The sequence below is a fragment of the Ambystoma mexicanum genome, chromosome 14 (genome assembly GCF_040938575.1).
Source record: "Ambystoma mexicanum isolate Mex_15411 chromosome 14, UKY_AmexF1_1, whole genome shotgun sequence".
Classification (NCBI taxonomy): Eukaryota; Metazoa; Chordata; class Amphibia; order Caudata; family Ambystomatidae; genus Ambystoma; species Ambystoma mexicanum.
This window is the reverse complement of record NC_090940.1, coordinates 580,829,264-580,854,990: the sequence shown is the minus strand read 5'-3', so window position 1 is coordinate 580,854,990 and position 25,727 is coordinate 580,829,264.

Below are 25,727 nucleotides of genomic sequence, written 5' to 3'. Positions count from 1 at the left end.
TTACCTACTTATCACAAGTTTCACTGTACGCAAAACTCTAATATGAAAACAGTTATCATTTCACTATTCAGCCGGGCAAGCCTATGAATATTGCACCTCCATCATGTATGCTGCACACAATGCCTATGTTTCTACGTGAGTACCTTAGTATACTGTATTGAAGTTAATAATAGAATGCTATTCATATGAATGCATAGCTTAATGCACTGATTAGACTTGATATTTGTTCCAATAATCTTTGACACTTTTTTTATTAACATTACACTAAGAATCCCTTGTACAGACTTTTCATGAAAGGTAAATGCACATGTGATGTCATCAGTGATGACATCAATGACATTTGTGATGTCATCTTTGATGTCCCGGGTGTTAGGCTTAGCAGTATTGGTGGCGGCGCGAGTTATGCTTGCTTAGCTTACCATAACTGGCGAATTTCAGGAGTTTTTCGGTTTTACTTGGTACCATAACGTTCCTTTAAAAAAGTTTTTTCACTGAATTTCATAGGTTTTTAGTTGCGCAACTTAACCATAACGTCCCGTTAACAACGTTTTTTTTACTCAATTTCATAGGTTTTTAGTAGCGCAACTTAATCCTAATGTCCCGTTAACAACATTTTTTTACTGAATATCATAGGTTTTTAGTAGCGCAAGTTAACCATAAACTCCCTTTAACAAACTTTTTTCATTAGCACGCAGACAATATACAAAGATGGAGTGTAAAAAGCAATTTCTCAGGGATGGCTTTACACAGAATGTTGCAAAGTAAGAATTTATGCTCGTTCACAGTGAAGGTCAGCTGCTTCCATTTTTTGCTCGCGGCCAGAGTGTCCCACGACTCGCACTATAAGGTTCTATTGTTTTTTTACCTTCACAGACCGGGATCGTGCCAAAAGTCTTCTTTTGAAGGTGGGGTGCAAAAACGTAAGAGACGATAAGGATGACATTTCTGAAACTAAACCGCTTTTATATATTATATCACTATAAGAAAGATCGTTGGCACAGACGGAGTCGTATTTACGGACTGCATTACGCGTAGACAATGGAAAATGCCAATATAATGTAAGTAACCCTTTAGATTATTTTATACCGGAATATAATAACAATAGCGTGGCGTTAAAGCCCGGTTAAGTTGTACTTGTTCGTTCAATGTGGCATATTGTTTTGTACCACGCACTATCATTGCCGAAGTGGTCCCCTGGCGCTCAGACGGCTCTGAAAAAGGCAAAGGAGAGAGGATGGGTTAGTGGAAATAAGTTAACATACTCCGTTGTACTATCCTCACTAGCAAATAGTTTCACGCCCTAATAAATAAAATTATATTTTTAATGAATATCGGGTCATGAAACTAATTTATGTTTTTAAAACAGGTACATCCTTCCCTACTGTCAATGCCACGATTTTCAGACCCTGGCTGACGGATTTTTTAACTGCCAGGTGCAGCTACTTCTAAACAACTTCATGACCCTCACCATTTTATGGAGCAATCGCCAAGGACCAATGTGCCCTTACGCGGTACTAGTGGCTAGAAGCAACATACCAACCATTATGGTGGTCTAATGCCTCGTTGTTGGAACAGCCTTCCGATTATCAGTGTGACCATAGTGCTTCTTTTATCATAAACCAACACCCTGTGTATCGCAAAGGAACAGCGCGTGACTCAAGATGAACTTTTGCGGATCGACAGCAAAGACAAATGCAAATCGCTGAATATTCTCTAAACATTTGATGTCAAATAAAAGTACTTTACGAAATGTACAATCTTGCTGTTTGCTTTTAAATCACAGTTTCATATTCCGAATTGTGGTGCGCTGTGTTGTGAGATAATCTGTGTTGTTTTCCGGGGTTCTGTGTAAAGTCGCGTAGGACTGGAGATGACTGGGCGCGTTTGGCTACGCACCCTGTAACGTCACGGAGAGAGACGGGGAATATGAATGCTTTGATGATGTCAGGCTTAGGGGTGGGAGATATGATTTAGTGTCGCAAAAGCAGGTCAGCCAGGGAGATGGGGCAAGTAATAGGATTATTACATAATGTCGGCGCACAGCAGCCTGCTTTATCGTTTATTTAGTGGACTAAAAGTCGGGTCCCATAGGAAATTGTAATGTCAACAGACATAAGGAGGGTTCTTGGAACACTTTCAACCTGACAACGAACAATACGAACACCGTTCTCAGAACACCGACATTTTGTTTAATTGCAAACATTACCTCCACGTCCACTCTTCCTCGTCCAAGTACTTACTTCATGAGGCCCCTGCCTCCGACCAGGACCTTCTTCTATTTCTTTAAATTCCTATAACTCCTCCCCCACATCCAAATCACTCAGTTTCATATTACCAAGCCGGAGCATGGGACCTTCCCCGCCGGGAGGGTGAGGAGGGTCGTCAGTACTGTGACGAGGAAGAGTAGGACTAGGAGTAATGAAGATTACCGGTAAGTAATCAGGGCATTTGAGGACACTGCGAGTGTTCTTAGAACACATTCAACTTGCCAGAGTACAATACGGACAGTGTCCTCAGGACACCCCCATTTTGTTTATGTACAAACATTTAAGGACACAGCGAGTGTTCTTAGCTCAATTTTAGCTTGCTTGCTAATAAAACGGACACATACTCCGTCCTCAGAACACCCCACCATTTAGTTTATATAGAAAATTTCAGAACAGCCGTGTTGTCCGCAGACAAGTTGAACACAACAAAAGTGTTTAGCACATAATAAAAACAGAACATTGAACCTATCTCATACTCCCCCACCCTCCCCAAACACTCTTACACACCAACACACTCCACTAAATACAATTTTTAATCCAAGTTTCACCGCACTGTCCGCGGTCGTCGGTGACTGCAAGATGGCGGGAGCCACAGAAAATCTGACGCGCTTCCCGCACCACGCCGTCCAATCAGCGAACATGTCGCATGTCCGTGGACATCACGCAAGCCGCTCAGCCAATCAGGGCACTGTCCGCGGAGCGAACTGGGAAGTCCGTCCGCGGAGCGAACGGAGATATCACTAATTTTTCTGCCTTAAATTTTGGTCATTTGAAAAAAAACTACTCGACGGATTTACACCAAATTTGCAATAGCACGCTTTCTGGACCAAGCCCCCGCTCCTGCCGCAAAGTTGGTGTAAATCCTTCCAGCGGTTTGGGCTGTAGGCATGCGCAACGTTTTTTCCCATTATGTCTATGGGAAAAAACAAAAGTTTTGGGACCCCCCTATAACTTTTCCCCCCTGGACCAAACCTCTCCAAACTTTGCAAAAAAAATTCAGAGCGGGCCATATACTTTTTTTGCAAAGTTTGGTGAGGATTCGTCCAGAGGGAGCTAAGTTATAAGCCACCTAAAAAATGCTCTTCCTATGGAAACTTAACCATAACTACATGGACGCTATAGCGTCCATGTAAAATATATTTATATATATTTTATAGGGCCAGTGGTAGCGGCCCTGTAGTTGTGGTTAAGTTGCTCAACTCAAAGAAAGAGCATTTTTTGGGTGGCTTATAACTTTGCCCCCCCTCGGATGAATCCTCACAAAACTTTGCAAAAAGAGTATATGGCCCTGTTAGATTGACCATGCAAAGTTTGGTGATGTTTTGTGTAGGGGGGAAAAGGGTGTGAGGGGGCAAAGTTACAGGGGTGTCCCAAAGTGTGTGGTTTTTCCCAAAGACGCAAAGGAAAAAAAATGTGGCTCAAGCCTACAGCCCAAACTGATGGATGGATTTTCACCAAATTTGCTGCAGGAGTGGTGGCCTGTTGGTCCTGAAAGCATGCTTATGTAACTTTGCTGTAAATCTGTCCAGTATTTCTTTTTAAACAATCAAAAAATAGGTAAGAAAAGATATTTTGGTTCCATCCGCAGACTCACTTCCCTGTTCGGTCCGTGGACGGACCTTCGCTTAGTCCAGAGGTTGACGTGATGTCTGCAGACATGAGATGTGCCCGCTGATTGGATGGTGAAAAGCATGAAGTGCGTCAGATTTTTGGAAACATCCACCATGTTGGATTTGCAGACAGCATCCATTGTCCACGAGCACCACAGTAAACATTTTTTTTAAAAACACAACATTGCACTTGTCAAACTAATAAAACAATCTCTGGGGATGTGAGCAGTGATGAGGATGGGATGGGATATGGCCATAAAACGCCAAACAAAAATGGGTGGCTTTTCAAATCTGACATCCGCAAACAGTTCAGATTTCCGGGGCAGTCCTGTGATGTACTTGAACATCACAAATGTTCGTGGACATATATGCCTATTTCTGAAAAGCAGTTTTTGAATGGCTTATAACTTTGGCGCCACTCAATCAGACTGCATGAAATTTGGGAATTTTATTCTAGACCTGACTCTCAATGATGCTGGTTTATGAAGAGGGAACACAATTAGAGGGGGGGGGGTCCCAAAATATATTGCAAATATAAAATAAAAAAGGGTAGAAGTGTTAGTCTGAAAAACCAAACCAGCTAACCGTCGTGTTGCCCCCCCGCTCCCTTGGGCAACCACGGTCTTCAGACAATCTTGGACAATCTCCAAATGGGGTGTGGATCACTGTACACCCCCTTTGACTGCATTCGTATCAGGCCCCATGTGCACTGTGTACTCCTAGAACATACACCTATCTTACTACAGTGGGCAATAACAAATAACACTAAGACACAAAGAAAACACAAAGAATCAATTAAATTATAATACAATGGGATACATTTATTTATATACACACAGCTAAGCACAATGCATAACAATGCAGGCAGTTCTAATGCAATCTAATGCAAGCTTCAAGCATCCAACAATCCTCTCCTTCAATCCACACCAATCCACACTCTCACTCTAGACAATACCCTGTCTGATCTTCCCCTTCACCCAAAGCTGTGTGTGTGTGTGTGTGTGTGTGTGTGTGTGTCTGTCTGTCTGTTCCATCAGTTTAGCCTAGGTCAACCATACTTCCCATTCTGCATGTGCCAGGTCAGTCAGTGTCTGCCTCTCAAGATCTGGTCACTCGATCTCCCTTGCTGCACCAAGAAACCTCTCCCATCGCATCTAGCACTGCACCATCTCTCCAGCCTCTCTGTGTGTCTCTTCCTCGATCTCCTCAGCTCTCTCCAACAACTCTCTCGAACTCCCCGAACTCCTCCCAAAACTCTCTCACTCCTTTCCCTCCAGCCACTCCTGGTTATAGTCTCCAATGACGCACGGAATGTCTATGGAATGTCTCTCTCAGCGTTTAGCAAAATGCCTGCCTGTCTCCTTGCGTGTTTCTTTGCACGGCATGTCCTGTTACTGCGCTATCAGCGTGACATCATATCTCTCTGCCTTGGCCTTTCGAGTCTGTTGCAAATTACCCCATCTCATTCCATCTATTCACTGTTCATACCCATTCTCTCCACTGTGTTGGCACTCTCTTCATTATGAAAGGCTCTTAGGCCCCGTTCTTAAAGCACCTCTTCTGTGTGAAAAGGCTTCCCTCTCTCCTGTCTACCCACTCCATTGGCCCGAACCCTTATGTTCTTTCCACGAAGCACACCAGCCAAGCTGATAAGCTTCCTTCTCTCTATCTATGTTCCTGCCAAGCAAATCTTTACAAATACCTTCTCAGTGTACCCTGTTAACTCATAACAATTCTCCGCACTGAGCCAGTGGCGCAGGCAACTTCTGTCTCTCCATCAGAAAATTGATCATAGGCCTCGTGTTTCGTTCTGAATGCTTCCTAGTGTTTACCGCAAATCTCTCATTCTATGAAGCAAACTAATTCTAAGTGCCTCAACATACATACATGTGTGACAGCGTGTCAAACATATCTCTAATGTGTCTCTACAAAGCATACATGTGTGTCATTCTAAATGTCTCTCCATGGCATGTCAAATATGCCACTGTGTGTGTCATTATGTTTTGTTTTGTTTGTTTATTTGGTATAGCGCAAAAAACCAAACCGGAAGGGTAGCTGGGCGCAGGCAGCACAAGGATAATTGAGAACTTAGTTACAAGACAAAACGGTTATAAAGATAAGATGAACGCGTATACAGGCAGTACAGAAATACAAATAGAGCAGGTTGCCTAGAGTCCACTAATCTAGTTATACTCATCCGAAGTCTCTAGAATAAGTGGCGGTGAGGTGGTCAGGCTACGTGTCGATGGAGCGAATACAGGTGAGGACTTTCGGCCTGAAGCTGGTGTAGGGTTGGTCCATTCTGGGATCAAGAGGGAGACTGTTCCAGGTTTGAGCAGCTATGACCGGGAAGCTGGAGCCGCCCGCTGTACTCTTTTTATATCTGGGCACCACTAATGTGTAGGCATTCGTGATTCTGGTGGACCGGTTTGATATTCTCTTGTGGACTCTGTTTACCAGGTAGGGGGGCGCTATGTTGTTAAGGCATTTAGAAGTAAGGGATAAGGTTTTAAGCGCAATCCTGTCTTTGATTTTTAGCCAATGGATATTTTTCCTAGCAGTGGAGATATGAACTCTATTAGGAATGTTTAAGGCTACTCTAATAGCGCTATTTTGGAGAGTTTGGAGTTTGTCATGGATGTATTTGTTAGATCCAGCATATAGGGCATTACAGTAATCCAACTTGGATATGATAAGTGCGTTCGCTAGAGTAATGCAACTAGTTTCCGTTAGGAATGGTCTACATGCTCGGATCAGTTTGCATGTGTATGCAGTGGAGGATGCTAGTGAGTTGGTTTGTTTCTTGAAGGTGAGCGCTGAGTCAAGATAGACTCCTAGAGTTTTGACTGCAGGCATCACTTTGATGACATTATTATCTATGTTAAATGAAGCATAATTAGAGTCCAATTTTTTGATGGCCAACTCTGAGCCGAGGATCAGTAACTCAGTTTTATCATCGTTCAGGCAGAGGCCGTGAGATGCCATCCATGCCTGAATGAGGAGATATATCTTATTCACTAAGGCTGTGTCTGCCAAGAAGTTGCCCGAAAGGGGGATAAGGATCTGCGTAATTAGTATAGATGACACCAAGTCTGTCCAACTTGTCGAACAAAGGCTTGGTGAAGATGTTATACATAGTTGGAGATACACATGATCTTTGAGGGACACCGCATGAAACTCATGTGGGATCAGCAGCTGCTAGGGGGGAGAATACTCTCATTGTCCGGTTTGCCAGGAAGGATTGTACCCAGGTTATGGCATCACTTGGAAAATGAGCGGCAGAGCTGAGGTGATTGCATAAAACTGCGTGATCTACCAAGTCGAAGGCCGCAGAAAGGACAGGCCTAATGTTTCTCTCAGCCTAAGCGCTATTTCTAATGCAAGCATGTATACATAGCATATCATGGTGAGTATATATCGTGTCTCTAAAACACTACATGGCACTTCAAATATATGGCAAGTGTCATTCTATTGCAAATGGCAAAAGTGCAAAGTGGCAGCATGTTTCTTTATCATTCTAAATGGCAAGCACTATATGCATACAAAATCATTCTAAAAGCATATTGCAAATGCATCAGTCTAATATGTGATTGGGTAATGATGTCTACCACAGCAATGTACTATGGATAGCTAAACAGAATGCAATAATGGAATGATTCCATAGCAAAGAGTAATGATTGGATAATGGTGAATGGGTAATGGTGATTCTAACTCTAACAGTGAGTCTTAATAATGGGTGTTATGATTCTCTACAGAGAGTCTATGATTTCATCATAATGATAACAATCCAAGGCTCCTCATTTTATCCAATTCCACAGAAGGGCTACCCTGTGCGATGGTTTGCACTGTCATCTCAATCTTTTAAGGATCTATGTCCTTGAAGTGGGACTGTGGAGACCACAGATAGTTATAAAGGTCCATCGATTATGGCCCTTATTGTATGCTAGAAAAACAGTATTTGGGACTAAAAATTGTTTCTTTCCTTCTACATTTTTGTCTAGTATACAATTGTCCATTAGTAAACGGTACATGGTAAAGATTTTGTGCTCTATTCACTGATTGCTTCTTTTCCAAGCCTTTATGGTTTTCCCGCTCACATCGCAGCAGCGAACTTGCAGCGGTCCCCTTCATTCTTTCACCCTCCCCCACGATTTACCCTTTTCCCCATTACTTACTATAACCGACATGAAAAGGGAGAAGGGACTACTCCCGTTCCATGGTGGGCATTTTCCTTATTTACTACTGCTGCCACTGAAAGAGAAAATGGACTACGTTTTCCTGTCCACAACGGCCATTTATTTAACCTTTTTTTCTGGCTTTTTTTCGGGCAAATTAAGAAAGAAAAACACCATTAGTACCCTGGTTTGCAATGTCATCTTTCATGTCCTGGGTGTTAGTCTTAGCAGTGCATGGTCGTGGCGCAGGTTTTTATTAGTTTACCATAACTGGCAAACTTCTGAGGTATTTCGGTTTTACTTGTAACCATAATGTCCCTTTAACAAACTTTCTTTCATTGAATTTCATAGGTTATATTAGTGCAATTTTACCATATAGTCCATTTAACAAAGTTTTTTCAGTATGTATATATATATATATATATATAGATAAAGATATTCTAGCTCTTACAATGTTGCAGGAGTTAGCAACATTAGACAAAGCATAATTCAACCCAAAAGACACAGAAGATATGTGGTACAATGTAGATTTAGCACCATGTGGGATCATTACCCATCTGGCAAAAGTTAGTGGTTTAAACCACAGTCGGGATTTAATCCAATACTCACTAACAGTGCCAATCTTGAGATTTTTAACAAGCTGGTGGTCGATGATTTAAAACAATTGGCAAATGGGCTCAATCGCTGACTCATAACAAAAGTACATAAGAGACTAATCAAACCTCCATGTAAACCCATAGCGGCGTCCATATGATCACTCTTGGGAAAAACCTCATGCTTCATTGATGGATTCCTATCTCTGTTTGTACAGGCCCTCCCATCATATGTAAAAGACACAACAGATGTGTTAACGAAAAGTGGGCAACATCCCGTGGGAAGATACATATTTGCTAACCACGTTGGATGTGGTTTCTCTGTATACAAGCATTGAACAAAGAGTAGGAATTCAAGCCATCAAATCATTCTTATCCACCAAATCTGCAAGTTAGAGAGACGACTCCATCATGTTAATGGAGATGTTAACCTTCTGTCATGAACGTAATGTTTTCCTATTTGATGGTACCTTTTCCTACACACCTGTAGAACTGCTATGGGCACTACATGTGCCCCAATTATACACAAATTTGATTATGGGAATGTGGGAACAGGAAATGCTGCACAGTGAAGAATTTGAGGATGCTGCAAAGAAAATAGTTTCCTGGAATAATTACAAAGACAATGGGCCTCATTACACGGTAGGCATTAGGGATTTAACATTACCGGTAATGGAATACCGGTAACGTTAAATGTCCATGCGGATTACGACCCGGCTCACCGCCATTAGAGCACCGCTAAGTACGGTGCAACTAATAGCGGTCAGTCCGCGTGCGCGTGACCCTCCATCCCATAAATAACGACATGCCGCCAATAGCACATCATCACAAGGCAAGTGTACATGCCAATAGTGGCATGGTAAATCCCCCAAAACCCCTTACCGGCATGGCGCTAATACCGCCATCACGAACCACCCGTTAAAAGAACTGTGCAGTGTTATCACCTGCCACAGTTGGCCAAAATCAGCCCAGGTGGAGGCAATGGAGACTGTGGCTGCTCAAAAGAAGCACACCACATCCCTTCCCAGACCCCTTCCCACACCAAGATGGTTCTAATACTGGCAGCATTACATGGCCTGGAGGACCTGATTGCAGCGCAGGTGCAGCAACAACAGGCAGCACAGAGGAGATGCAGGAGGTGGAGGAGGAGGGCAAGACAGGCACAGCAAGCACCACCACAGCACCTAATCATACCACAGAGGCACCTACCAATTCCCCGGATCAGAGCCAGTCCATTTAACCTAACACCTGAGCAGATACACACCCTGTACCGTCTGGACCGCGCTACCATCACCAGCATCGTGGACATGATACACGACGACATTGTGAGCCTCATAGTCATCAGAACTGCCACCCCCCCTCTACTGAAGGTGGTGACTGTGCTCCACTTCCTGGCCACAGGCACCTACCAGCATACAGTGGGGCAGATGCATGGCATCTCCAAACCATTATTCTCACGCACACTGAACCAGGTACTCAATGCCCTCCTGAAGCATGCACCCGAACACATATCCATGCCACGGACTGGCCAGGAGATTGCAAACACCAAAGTTGGCTTCTATTCACTGGCAGGCATCCCAAGTTGCATCGGGGCCATCAACTGTACACATGTGGAATTGGTCGTCCCACATCACAATGACGTAGTGTACCGAAACAGGAAGCAATTCCACTCCATCAATGTCCAAATGGTATGTGACGCCAACAATATAATCACACATTGCTGTGCCCGATTTCCCGGATCTACCCATGATTCCATGGTCCTGCGGATCTCAAATATCCCCCGCTACATGTAGCGAGAAACGGAACAACGTTTGTGGCTACTTGGTGAGTAGCAGGCCAAGCACATGGCAGTGTGATTGGGGGGGGGGTGGATACTCCAACTGGGTGTGCTTGGGGGGGGGAGATAGATACTCCAACTGGGTGTGCTTGGGGGGGTAGATACTCCAACTGGGTGTGCTTGGGGGGGAGAGAGATAGATACTCCAACTGGGTGTGCTTGGGGGGGGAGAGATAGATACTCCAACTGGGTGTGCTTGGGGGGGAGAGATAGATACTCCAACTGGGTGTAGCCTGTAGTCCGTCGTCCAAATGCACATACAGATGTACGCCAATGTTCATCTGGGAGGGCTGCAACGTACTTGCGATGAACGGACATGCAAGTTTTTGCTACACGACACAGATGACAATCCAAGTCTAGAAACATCAAACATCAATCCACATCCACATTGCACAACATTCCACGCCACAAAATACACAAATGTCATCCATGCCGTCAACATAGTCATGCAGAATTCGTCCAGCACGACATCAATAATGCATTGTGCCCTTCAATGCATGCTAAGGGATACCCTCTAGCCATAGCAATGCACCATGAACCCATAGCACCACTGAAGTGATGACTCTCAGCATGGCAACATCAATGTTGTAAGGGCAGTACACCACTAGTGTGGTACCAAATTTGCCTGGGCACAGGGACACCTAAGAACTGGCCTCACCCAGGACATGTCAATTACTGTTGGAGGAATCAATGGGGCATGTCTACTTGCAGGGTTGAGCTCACCTTTGCACATTGCAGTTACACAGACCATTTGCATGTATGCTGTTAAGTGTGTACTTGAATCTCAATGCCAAGTCAATGTTTGTGATATGAACCGGCCACACTTGTGGTGAAAAGTAACAGAACCCCATTACTTCCTGCATATAGGGGATGCCGGCTATCCCCTGAAGTGCTGGCTCCTCACACCTGTACGGAACCCACAGAACAGGCACGAAGAGGAATACAATCATGCACATACCCGTACCCGCATCGTGATCGAGCAGACTTTTGGACTTTTGAAGTCACGGTTTAGGTACATTAGCAGGTCTGGTGGCGCTCTCCTGTATGGCCATGAGAAGGTGGCCAATATCACCATGGCATGTGTCATGCTGCACAATATGTGTATCAGACGGAATGGGCCACTGCCCCCTGACGTAGAAATAGAAGCACCTGATGAGGATGATGATGGTGATGAGGATGGAGGTGAAGGGGATGCAGATCATGCAAGAGGGGATGGCCAGGAGGGACGTGCTGTGAGACAGCATCTGATCAACCAAATCTTCTGAGTAACATGTTCTCGTACTGTCACCTGGATATGGCTAGTGATGCACTGGTGTCTGTTTGTTAGCTGACAATGGACCCTGGCGTCAATAAATTACACATACACAATGAGGAAGTCCAGGCCTGTGTTTTGCTCAAACACCAGTGTATTTATGAACTTAAACAGGAAAATGTGCATGTCTCCGAACATCCCACCACCCAACTCCCTACCCCCCACAACTGTCCCATCACACCCTTCCCCCCACCCCCCACAACTGTCCCATCACACCATTCCCCCATCCCCCACAACTGTCCCATCACTCCCTTCCCCCCACCCCCACAACAGTCCCATCACACCCTTCCCCCCAACCCCCACAACAGTCCCTCATGTGTCTTCCACAATGTTTGCATCCAGGCATGCACGCGGAAGCATGGACATTCACTCCCTATTGGTCATTGCCAAAAACAGCATTTGGAGGCTGCCTAGAGGTGCGCCTGGCGGTGCGTGCGGAGCGTCGGAGTGGGCTTGTCTGCCGCGAACTGGCGGACGAAGAAGTGGCAGACTGTCCTGGTGCTGGTGGTGGTGGGAATTGGCGGTCCATTGCATCCGCAATACGTGTGAGCACCTCCCGAACTCGGATGAGCTCCCCATACATCCTGTCTGTGCATGCCACCATCCCCTCCCTGGAGTGCCTGGATGTCTCCCCAATCTTCGCCCTGAGACGGGCAGCCTCCTCGACATGCTGACCAACCAGCACAGTGAGACCCTGTTGCCACTGGCTGATGCTGGCCAGGTCAAGGGCAGTGTCGGGCTTTGGTGGTGTGGCTGCTGTGCATTGTGATGCTGGCAGGTGTACAGATGGAGGCACCGGGGGGCTACTGAAGGCTCCCATGGTCTTGTCACCAGTGACGTTGGAGCCAGGTGTGAGGTTGGGTGATGGCTCTAGGGTTCCAGGGGGGCTTGGGGTGTGCATGCCCAGGTCGAATTCTGTTGGGTCCTCTACATCAGATAATGGTGCAGTGGCTTCCGCCTCTCCTGCCGAACTAGCTGCAGCTGAGGGTGGTCCCTCTGTGGCTGTGATTGGTGGTGGTGAGTGAACCTCCGGAGGTGGGGCAGTTGGGTTTGGTGTGGCCTTGGCAGTGGCGCTCGACCAATGTTTGAGACTCTGCAAATGGAGCCTTGTACCTTTTCCCCTAGATGTCGTGGGGGTGCCCTCGGTCAGCTGTGGCCTTTTTTTCTTCTTCGCAGGGGGTGCCTGGGATGCATCTGCACTGTCTGTATGTGACCCTGTCGGGGACAAGAAGGGGGATGGCATTGGTTACGGTTCAATGTACTTAATGCAGGATACATCATCAATGCAGTTGTAGGCATTTGGACTTCATTGTGAAGGATGCAGGTGATGTGTCAGTTCAGTGGCTCATCCATGCAGTGTTTTGTGTGGCACTTGGCTCTATTGATGTGTGCATGTGTGTGTGTTTGGGTCTGGCACTGACATGGGCAGGGTGGGATGCATGTGTGGATGTTTGGCCATCCATGAGGTGATTCTGGGCTGACATTTGTGGGGACCAGTAGATTCACATTGCATGCTTTCATCAGTACACTTACCTCCATCCGAAGTGTTTGCCACACCATGCTCCATCCTCCTGACTCCCTTGATGCATTCAACTCTGATGAGGTTGGCACATATCTCCTCCCATTCCTTTAGTTTAATTGGTGACCCAGATCCACCTGCGGTGGCAATGTTATGATTTTCTGCCAGGATCATTCTGACCCGGAGTCTCAGGTCATCCCATATTTTCCGGCACGCACTTACTTTCAGTGCCACCTCAGCCCAGATAGCCTTTTTTTTAAGGAGTGTCTCCCGCCGCATGTTGTTTGTGAAGACCACTGCAGTATTGTCAGATAAGGTCTGGGTCCGCATAAGTAGCTCCTCAGTTGAAAACTTCTCTTTCCACTGGCGGTCAGTTGTTTTTTTAAGTGCCTTGGGCATGGTAAGGGTGTTCCAGGAAATCTCCAACAGCAAAGTACTACAAACAGGTCCAGGGGGCAGAGGATGGCAATGGATTGTGTTTTTAAAGATGGCCGCCGTGCTCTTTCCCGTTCCTGTTCGATGACGCTTTTACCGGTTCCGCTATTTAACGGTCACCACTATTAGCGCTGACCGCTATTTGCATGCTGCGTCAAGGCGGAGTTGCTATCTACACTGTCGTCGAAGCCGGTAAGAGACTTTTGGGGGAGTTTAGCAGCATGGCAGTAGAGGCATTACCGGCATGGCGCAATGCTCGTGTCCGCGTACTCGTAATGGTACGCTATAAGCGCCCTCCTGCGAGGGCGGACACGTTAAGGACGCCATGCCGGTAATTTGCGATTTTTAGCGCGCAACGTGTAATGAGGCCCAATGTATTTATAATTTGGATGGGAGTGTCCAATATTGTCTGTTTAGATGTACAAATCTATGTGGAAAATGGATAACTCGAAAGTACCATATACATGAAAACAACAAGCACCAACTCTGTGTTAATTGAGTGCAACTTCCATCCCATAAATCTCATTAGCAGCATACTGCATGGTGAAATTATCAGTATCTGCAGGAACTTCTCTACAGAAATAGAGCTCCAAAAACACTTTAGATTAACACTGCAAAGATTTAAGGAATGTGGTTACCCGAAAGCAACAAAAGAACAGGCCAAAGCTAGGAATCGCGAAGATCTCCTGTGGCACAAACAGCCAGGGGAAGAAATACAACACAAGCTCAGATTTATCACAACGTATCATGTGCAAGCAAACAGTGTAAGAAAAAAACTAGATGCACATTGGAACATTTTGAAACCGGATTCAGATATTGCATCCCATTTGAGAGAGAGAGAGCGGAAATAACATTTTGTAAACCTCCATCCATACGAGTGAAAATAGAATCCTCATTTTTTTCTTCAGAGACAGCGCTAAAACCACTAAGCAATGGCTCATGGGACCCATTGCAGGCTTTTTTTTAATGTAGCAAGTGCAAATCATGCATATGCAGTTTGAATGTCAAACAATATGTCAAGTAACGGACAAAGGAAATGATGTCAATCAAAAGAAATATTCATGTGAAAGTCTGTTCTCCCTATCTATCATGTAAGTAGTGGATGGGGTGTAACTAAAGATGAGTGCACTGTTCTCCAGAAGTCTGAGGTTGATCACTTGCAGCTGCGACAACAACGGGTGGCACCCCTGACAGGCACAATTTTACAATATGTGAAAGGTTTGGGTGCTGCCAAGTGGGGCTGTGACCTCAAATTGCTACAATAGCTAGATTTCCTTCTGAATATTATAATGTCCAATACAGTTTCCAGTGTATGTCTTCAGTGTACTTTAAATGCAACAGATCTACAACAGCTGACACGTGTTTCAACCTATAACGTCGTCCTCAAGGCACCTTCTTCAAAAAAGTGTCCCTGTAGTCAATTTGCTTTGTTCTATATGTGGTTCAATGTCTGATTATTAATAATCTTCACAGGCAGTAACAATGTCTCTTTTATCCAATAGTATCAGATATGATCCTAGTTGATTCTGATTAGAAGTATTATTGGTGATTGCTCCAATGGTTTCCCAAATAATTAAACAGGGTCCCAAGGACAGTTATTCTGGCTCCTTATGTGTTCTTCTTAATTGTAGTACCAGGTAAGTTGTAATAGTTCTCCACAAATCAGCGTTGTCTCAATACCCTGCTAGTGTTCTATATTCCAGTTAGATCCCAGATCTACCACCCAATCCCTGAAGTACAATGGTTAAAATACATAGAGCAGCTGTATTGTGATGGGGTATTTCATCAAAAACTGACCATTGAGAATAAATCTTCATTCAATATGACACATTTTGAGATAGATGAAGATTCTCTGTGTAACAAGATATCGAGATTAAAAAGCTCCCGGGCACCAGGACCTGATGGGATCCCGAACATAGTTTTGAAAGCACATCCCAGGGCATGGGTGAGAATACTTACATCCTTGTATAAACATATTGAAAAAAACGGTAATATCCTGGAAAAGTTGGCCCAAAGCTATTTTAGTACCATTCTACAAAAAAGAAAACAGATTGGATCCTCATAACTACAGACTAATATCACTAATGCACACCAGTCAAAACAATCTTCGCTAGCATACTACTCAGACAAAGGGCCTCATTATGACCCAGGCACTAATGGGTTAACAGCGCCGTAAAAGGCTGCGGCGCCGTTAACCTATTAGCGCCTAATTACGAGGTCCCTATGCGGGACCCGACCTTAACGGCTGGTGTAGACCAGCCGTTAAAGTAGGGACCCGCAAAGCGTCCTTGGTGCTAATTACAGTGCCGCACTTAGCGCCTTCCCCATTCCCATTGAGCCCTATGGTGCAAAAATGGGAATGGGGAAGGGCCATGGAGGAAGGGGGAATTATCGCCCCGCCAACCTTGTAATGGGGTGGTAATTCCCCCTTTCTCCATGGCGGAGTCGGTAACTTACCGGCATGGACCATGGTGCTAATAGCACCATGGTCTTCCTCCAGGGTCGTAATGAGGCCCAAACTAACAAAATTGGTGGAAGATAATAAAATATTGAGCCTGTATCAGACTGGCTTTAGGCAACATTATAACACCTTAACAAAAATTGGTGTGGTTCACTATTTGAGGGCTGAGACAGAGAATAAAAATATAAAGCATCTTTATTGCTACTACATCGATTTTTCTAAAGCATTTGCTCTGGCCCCACATGATAATCTCTGGGTAAAATTAACAAAAATGGGCATAGATAAAAACGTATATTATATTACATTCATCTGCTTTATGCAAACACCCCAGTAGCCATCCATCTGAATGCAGCAGGCCAATGTACAGAATTTCAAAAAAACGAATGTTGGGTTGAAACAAGGTTGCATTTCGGGGCCTATTCTTTATAACTTGTTTACTGAGGATATGAAATTTATATTTACGCAGACAAAGAACTTTCCTCCAAGGATTAATGGTGATACAATACTATGGTTGGTGTACGCCGACAATGTTATTGTACTTGATCAAACCCAGATAGGATTGCAAAGATCCCTAAAAACGATGGAGAAATATGCCAAGTATAATGCCCTGCTACTAAACATAATGAAAACAAAAACTTTGCGTTTGAGCAAAAAGTATATTGGGAAAAAAAGAATTATTTGGAAGTTGTATGAATCACCATTGGTTAATGTTCTCGAATATAACTATCTGGGCTGCTTCATAACGTCTAATCCTAGTGGAGATTTTTATAAGGAGAAAGTGAAGGAAAAAGTCTGGGGTAAGTGGCTGGTGTGATGCTGGAAATGCATCAGAGGGACAGGGCCTCTGAATCCTTGTCCTTTACTGCTTTGTATCATGTGTTCTGTCATGTTTTCTGCCCAGGAGTCCATGTGGGACTCCTGGCAGTGCAGCTCTCTCTTTTGGTTTGGTGAACAGACCCATGGGATACCCTCATGGCACCCATGGGTAGGGGTACAACCCTGTGCCCCTAGTTTATGTTTTTGGGCACCTGTGGGTGGCCCACAGAGCAGGGTATGGGCTGGTGGCAGCTCTATGCTGAATTTGACAGGTGCTCTGGGTGTCCTCCATTTTGGGATACCCAGGCCCTGCCATTGGGATCAGTTGATTCCTGATAGGAAACAAGATGGCCCCTGTGGCCTCTTGCTTTCTATTCCCTGTTACCTTGTTTCCCAAAGTCCTGGGAAGCCCTGACTCTGTCCCTTCCCCCTGACTGGCTGTTGGGTGGAAGTTCCATATATGGTGTTGTTGTGAAGGCCCAGCTAGACTGACTGGAGCCTTCCCAGTGACTGTATGTTGTGGGTACCTCCTGTGGGTGGGACGTGGGTGAATGGAGTGTGTGTCCAATATACACTCCTTGTTGTCGTTGTCTGGTTTCTGGCATGAGAGACAAAGACTGAGACAGCCCTGCCCGAAACTGGCCTGAATGCAGTGTGTAGTGTTGAATGGCTGGGTACTTGTCCCAATCCACATTCCTTGTTGTGAGTGTCTGAAAGGGAGGAGTGTGGCCTGAATGCACTGTGTGCCTGATTGGCTGACTGACTGCATGAATGCCCTTCTGTATGATTGGCTGCTGAGTGTGTGCCAGCAGTGTGGATGAGAGACAGAATAGTATATCTGGGGACCTCTCACCACTGGTAATAGGTTCAGGGAACCTTCAGAAGCGTTCAGAAGCGTTCTGGAGCTGAGTCTCCACTCTAAGAGTAACTGGAACTGCTGATCCTCGACGTCCAGCTGGAAGAAGAAGACTTGCTGTTGCATTTGCTTCGACCGATCCAAAGGCTGCCGAAATCGTCGAAGACTGACCCGAGAGAGGACCTGGTAAGGCGCCCTCTTCCCGTGCTCCGAGGGACCATCGAGCACCGCTCCATCTTCGCCGAAGCGCCCTGGAAGACAGACCCTCGAAAGGCTGCCGACCCGAGACGGGACCGCCGAGGAGATCGAAGTGAAGCACCCGGACATCGCCGCCGTCGAAGTCCATTGCCGTCGACCAGGGTTCGCAGGTCTGTGTAACCGCTGGAGGCCCGTCGAAGTTGTGTTGCCCAGCCGTGGGAACCACTTGACGCCGTGCCGCCGACGACCGGAGCCGTCCGCTCCTTTGCCTAAGAACATTCGAATCGAAGGACTCCCTCGTCCGCACCGTCGACCGCTTTATCCTGCCGGAGAAGGTCGAGAACGACCAACGCGCTGAGGAGAAACCTGCCAGTGGGTTTCCCGCCACCCGAAAACCACAAAGACTCGAACGACTCGACGCCCTTGCTGGGCCTCCGTCTCCACAATCTTTGCGGTCCAGAACTATTGTCACCGAGGTGCCCCGCACGCCTCTGCCTTGCAGGACGCCGACGCTCCGACGCCGACGAGCACCGCTCGGACGAAGCTGCCGCCTCATCGATGCCGTTCTACCCTGTTTGTCGACGGACGTTCGACGCCCCGTGTCTCCCGCTTGAAAGGGAAGGCATTCAAGAAGGGCCGTCGATTCCCCGTCGTCGAACTCCGAGTTCCTCGACGCTTCTCGACGCCTCTCGATGATCCGTGACTCCCGCTTGAAAGGGGGTCGCTCAAGAAGGATCTGTCGACGCCTCTTCGAAGAACTCGACTCCACCAGGTACATTGGGGGGGTAAAAACATTACAGGAGGGAATAAGGCTTGCAGAACAATATATGGACTGGGCTTGTGCTATATCTTTATTTTACAGGTTGCCCAGGTGGGGGGATCTCCACACAGAACTGTGTCTAGTGGTAGGGGCCAGTATTCTGCCTATTGCTCAACCATCTTATTTTCTCTCCTCTCTCTATTGTTGGTTTCACTCTATTGATCTGTGTGACATTCTTACAGTATTGTTGATGCACTTTAATGAGATCTAATACAAAGGGTGGTACCACTTTAGAATTGTATATATTTGCCATTGTTGATTTTCCTAAGTACAAAGTGAGTTATTATGATAAGTGTACATAACCTTGACTATTGATTATATAAAGACTGTGTTCTAACCAATACAGTGTGTGGACATTCCTTTGTGGGGGCTTGGGGACTACACTGTACTTAAGAACCAGCCTGCATCACCTCCTGAGAAGCTAGGCCTTGATTGCTCGTCCATTGCTACCGTAAGAGAGAATCTTGGCTGGGGTCTTCTGTGCCTCTCTTCTACCATATAGAGATAGAAGTACAGACACCCCCTACCGGTCTTTTTCACAGCTGGCAATTAAATATTACATTCCTCATTGTGGAGGTAGTAACGTTGAGGGGTTGCTGGAAATATACAGATATGATATGATATGATCGTTTATGATATGATCGTTTATTTATATAGCGCCTATACACAATGTGTTTCAAAGCGCTTCAAGGCAAGGGAGGGAACAAAGGAAAATACAACCACATTCTTACAGGCCATGAACAGTAAGGATGTGAAATTAACTATCGTACTCGGCCTGTCGACATTTCAGATAGTGCAAGAGCTAAAACATAGATAAGGAAGGGAGGGGGAGAGTGGGGAGGAAATGGAAACAGACAGGCAACTACCGTACTAGGCCTGACGACATTTCTGGTAGATGAAGCATAATCCCCACAATAATGTATGGTTTAGCAGCGCTGAACCCCAAACAGATTGTATGGTTAGATCAGTTAGAGGGAAAAATGTTGCAACAATTATTAACATACAAAGAGCAGTACCAGTGGAGGCTTTACATTTGGAGTATGGGGTAACCTTGCTAAAAACACTTTGGTCTGTTCAAAGAACATTGCTATTTACACAATTGTGAGTCAAATCATTTACTTAGGTTGATGGGGAATAGTTTGGACAACCAGTGTAATAATAGTTTTTTGTCAGCACTAAAAAAAAAAACAGCAGATACATTAATTGAACAGCTGAATTTAGAACCAGACATATTGGACAAGAACCCAATTATGAAAAAAAAGAAAAAAGAAGGCCAGGTTTTGGGACATTGTTCTCAATGTCGAAAAGCTACGTAAAAAATCACGATATCAGGACTTGGCACGTCAAGGCTGGACAAGTCATACATCATCTCTATATTTGACGAAACTAAGAAGTATGGAGCTTAAGCGTTTCACTTTGTATTTTACATATGAATGTATTGCCCATAAAGGAAGTTACGGCAGCGTGGTTAAACACTCCTTATTTAGATAGACTATGCAGATTTTGTAATAAGGAGAATGAAACGAGCCACCATGTCCAACAGGTTGTCATACTCTGCAGTACATATACGCCAGGGGTTATGAAAAGTTCACACACAACCTGAATGACTTTTCAGGAGACCAATTTTGGTCAGATATTTTCGGGGCAACCTCTGTACTTGTAAATTCAGCTGCTTTTGATATTTGGAAGGAAATAAAAATAAAAAAAAGTGGATTGGATTATTGAAAAATATTGGATTAGGAACAATTTAGATAAGCCTGGGTAAACGTCTATTTTCAATAATTCTTGCAAGGAAAAGAAATATGATGTAAATATGCTATGGTTTGTATGCTATTCAAACAACATTGTTTAACATTGTATAACGAGTGATTTTAATGTGGTAAGTCTAAAAGGTTATGGGCCTCATTACACGGATGGCGGTAAGGGTTTACCGGTACCGGTATTTTACCGGTACCGGCAAATCCTTACTGCCTTACTACGAGGTCCCTTTGCGGGTTAGGGAATTTAATGCCTGCTTTTTGCAGGCGTTAAAAACCAACCCGCAAAGGGACCAGGGAGCTAAGTACGGTACCGCAATTTGCGGCACCGTAATTAGCGCCTTCCCCATTCCCATAGAGCCCTATGGGGCAAAAATGGGAATGGGAAAGGGCAATGGTGGAAGGGGGAATTACCGCCCCGCCAACCTTGGAATAGGGCGGTAATTCCCCTTTCCACCAAGGCAGTGCCGGTATTTTACCGGCATGAACCATGTCGCTAATAGCGCCATGGTTCACCACCATCCGTGTAATGAGGCCCTATGTGTTTTAATCTTAGTATTGTTAGTATCTTTTAAAGCACATAAGAGGAATCTGGCATTTGTTTAATTGAATGGAGATGCTTCTAGTGTTCTTGTTTTTCTGTGTGTGTTTTATTTTGTTTGTGTTATAATATGTGCTTACCATTTTAAATGATTAAACTAATTGCACAATTAAAAAAAAAAGATTTCTAACTATAAGGATTAACAGGAAGCAGTGAGCTTCTTACAATGGGGTGAGTTTGAGGGACACTCTGATCAGGTTGTGGAGTGGCTCTGCTTATCAGAAGTACAGAAATAAAAAAAACATATAATTAAGATTAGGGGTGTATAGTCAATAGGAGTGTCTAACTATGAGGTAGGCCAAAGAAATAACTTTGCCAATCACATTCTGTGATATAATTATGACAGAAGGTGGGACATATGGAGACTTTAAAACAGTTTGAGTACAGAGCAGAGGGACTCTCACACTGGAAAGAACTGCAGGAAATAATTCCACCTGTTCCTATTGGATGTAGTAAAGAGAGCTGCCAATTTAAGGGCTGCATAATGGAGGTTTGTGTCCCAGGGGATGACTCCTGTCCTCAAAGAATGTGCAGAAGGGGACCTGATGATGAATGAGGCCGTGCTATGAACACAGGAGGGTTCCTCAGGCTTCATGCTGATAAAGACTATCCAAATGGGAGTAAGAGATTCCCTCAAATGAAGTGATGAATGCCTGATATAACTATTTTCATGCAAAGTTCCAAAAGGAGGTGGTTTGGGAAGAAGTTATATAAGTGGGAAATAAACAGTGGAATCTGACTGCATGTCAAATTAAGGGAGATATCAATGCAATCCAACTTAAAATACCGTTTTGAGTTGCATGCACAAAGACCTAGATAGCACTTTTGTGGATTCAGCATTCCACTCTTTAAAACGCATAATTTCAATCAATTGTACTCAAAGCTTCATAACAAATATAGCTGACATTGGACCATGGTTTTAAAGGGCTCCAGATAATGGACACATGAGGATCAGTTTGACAATATATGTTCTGTGAAGACTGTAGTTAATTAAACTGAATTGGAAAAAGAGAGAAAGTTTAAAGGAATCATCTATAGTCCCATAATAATAGTGCACACACAACTGTCATAGTGTTATTAATTTGGAAATTGTGCAGTGGGATGCATATGTGATTTCAAGGGGGTGGGCATTTATATGTCTACAATACAATCTGAAAAACATGTTCTCAGGCTGGGAGGGTGAATCAAAATAGTCTGTACATTCCAAATTGACAACATTGCTTACCTGACCCAAAACCTGTAGATCCATGTTATTGAGAGCATAGCGTGTATTGCACACATATGCTAGTAGCCCACAGCAGCACATTGAGGTGAGAAGTAGGACACCTGAAAAGGTTATTTTATTCAGTCATGTATCATTCTCAAATTGTTCTTTGATTAATTTGAAAATATGATTGTCTACTTAATTTGGAGATGTTTAAATGAAGTCAGGGATTTTGAGATATTGAGGGTCATTCCGAGTTTGGAGGTAGCCATGGTGCTATTAGCTATTAGCACCATGGGTGCCTCAAAACCCGGGTCCGGGTCCAGTCTGACTGAATGGGGATTTACCGGGTCATTCCGACATTGGAGGACCTGGTAAGCCCCCATTCAGTAAAACATTCCCCATTCCCATTTGAGCCTCCATAGGGTTCGGAATTAAGCGGTAAGGGTTTACCGGCACTGGCATCCTCACCGGTGCCAGTAAACACTTACCGCCCAACTCGGAATGAGGCACATTGACTGCCAAGTGGTAGAAGTGTTACTAGATTGTCTGCGGTTATTCAAATTGATTATGTAAATAGATTTTTGTGTGTGAAAATCAGTGAAATGTATAAAGGCAGGTCATTTTCGTTTTTGTAGAGCAGCCCTCTGTTATTGTGTAATATTGTGGTGACTTTCCCTGCATAAGTTCTGGGGACCACCTTCAATTCCTTTTTTAAATACATTTGTGTTTTGAGAAAACCACTTGTATCTTGTCAAGAATTGTAGTGTGACTCCAATTGAGGGGACTTGCGAATGGGACATACAACTAACAAACAACCCAAACATTAACATATTATTCAAAATATATCTTATAGAGTGTGTGTTTTGCTACAATCTTCTTAGCTATATTTTTAAACTATAATAATTGTCAAATAAAGCACTTGTCTTGTTATGTTGAACATTTAACTACATGGTACGCCAATGTGTATCGTGTTTTAACTAAGAAAATTACTTTGAATTACTTAACTTTGTTGTAATTGCTGGGGAAATAATTTTGTAGAGTTAATTTAGGGTTAGTCGGGACAGGGGGTGGGAAGGCGCAGGGGTGACAGTGAAGAGCGAAAGGGGAATAACCCCATAAAAATACCTTTGAAAAAAAAAATGTAAAGTTATCACAAGGAAGGAGAATTACATTGATGTATTTCATTGTAATAACGAAAAATCCTGCCAATGTGAAGCCTTTCAAAAGGCACAATGTTTTAATTAAAAGTGTTCCATTAATAGCAAATAATTGTTATATGACAAGTCACGTGCTAGTCACGCTTAGCTGCCTATCTCCAACATGTATTCTCCTGGCTCCTTCGCACAAAGTCTGACTCAACCCAACCGTTCTGTGACACCATGTGGCTTGTCTCGCTTTCGCTCGTTACTCCTTATAACCTCCATTGCTCTTCACCCCAGGCACTCTTAACATCCCAGATAAAAAATAAAAAATAAAAATAAAAAATAAAAAATAAAAAAAATAAAAAATAAAAATTCACACTATAACAAGGGTTAAGATCAAACATCTTGGGTCACATTCTCCCGCTCGAGTAACCCCAGTATTCCGGACTCAACATACTTTCGACCCATAATTCACACTGGGAAAGGTGGACTGGACAATTGTACTCACAATGATATATAGAAACTAATAAAAATACCCTTAATTTAAAAGTAGCAATTTCCCTATGTTCATGTGTCCTCCCTTTCTCAGCTTTTTTTTAATTTTTATAACAGCCAGCATGAATTGGTGATTTGCAAAGCGCCTAGAAACTGCATTCCGCTGTCTGTAAAATGACCTATGAACAGCACTATTTATCGAAGTGTGCTCCTCTTCCTCTACTTCGTCTAATTAAGCACAAACATAAACATAGAAAGAATGACCACCATTCTTATGACCAAATACAGCTGTGCCAAGTACGTAAGTGTTCTGTGGCCCGGGCACCCCGCCGCATCCTCCTGGGAAAAGCCATCTGTGCTAAACGTTCCTATTCTTACAATGGATCTTCATACAAATCTGTCCAAAGGGCACCCCTCAGGAAAATCAAAAGGCAGCTCCCCTGCCAACAGACTAGCTGGACTGCTGTGTGCGCTTCAGACACGATCACAATGCCCAATGATGTCTGTTATTTAGTGCAAAGTGTGCCTGGCACTGCACTGCAGAAGGACAATCCCATGACCAATGACAGTCCCATGACCTCAACTTCCCACTCACTGTTTCTATTAAAGAAGACATAGAATCACTAGATTCAAGTACATATATGTACACGTGAGTGAAATGACACAGACATACATGTGCCTGCATACCCTTTCGAACTATCACTTTATCAATGACCTTTTCGTGGATGCACTGTTTTGTTCTTGTCCCCTTGGTGATGTCTATCATGAACTTTTCTTTCGTGCTACCGAAATGTTTTTGAGTCCTTGTAAAAATCTTATTTTGATTATATACAAGTAATTAAAAAAAATAATAAAAAATATCACTTTATGTATTTATTTAGTCATTTGTCTGGGTGCTTGTCATTAAGCAAGTTTTATCTCTAATGTTAATGCATTTTTAACTTAATATTTAATGGTCAAAAAACAATTTTGTCTCATTCAGCCCGTACAGGGTGAAATGGTTTGATCTTTTTTTTTTTTTTTTAAGTCACAAGTACAGTGGAATGTTTGATACTCAATAGAATAGAGGGGGGGACTAACTAAAAGAAACATGCTGTTTGCTCTCTGGCGGTAATATCGTATTTTTCAGAGCAACGAGTACAAAGAACAAAGGCAAGCTGACATTGATAGTCGAAATACCCAGATCATAATTTTGTTAAGTGACTCTTATCTGCAGTGACACTTCCCAAGCACCTATAATAGAGACATCTTAAAATCCTTAAATAGGAGGGGGGAGCGATACAACCGCCGGGGAATGAAAGGCGAGCGTGTCTCCCAAGAAATATCAGTGTGTGATGGGAGCCAGCTAATGAGCTCTTAAACTCTCCTTTCAGATAGCGAGCTGTCATAATAACGACGCGCGAGCCGTGTCGAGATATTGAACACGGCCATTCGCCCCAGCCTTGAAAGATAAAGGAAACCCTGACTCGAGTTCTGCGAGATGTGTGTGTGTGTTTTTTTTCTCTCTCTCTTCGTCCTCCAGCTGCACGAGAATGGCTGCCTTGAGACCTGCACTTCAGTGATAAGATGTTCAGGGCTGGGAATGTCCCAGGTGTAGGCACTTTGTCCCTCTTTGCAGTCACTTCAA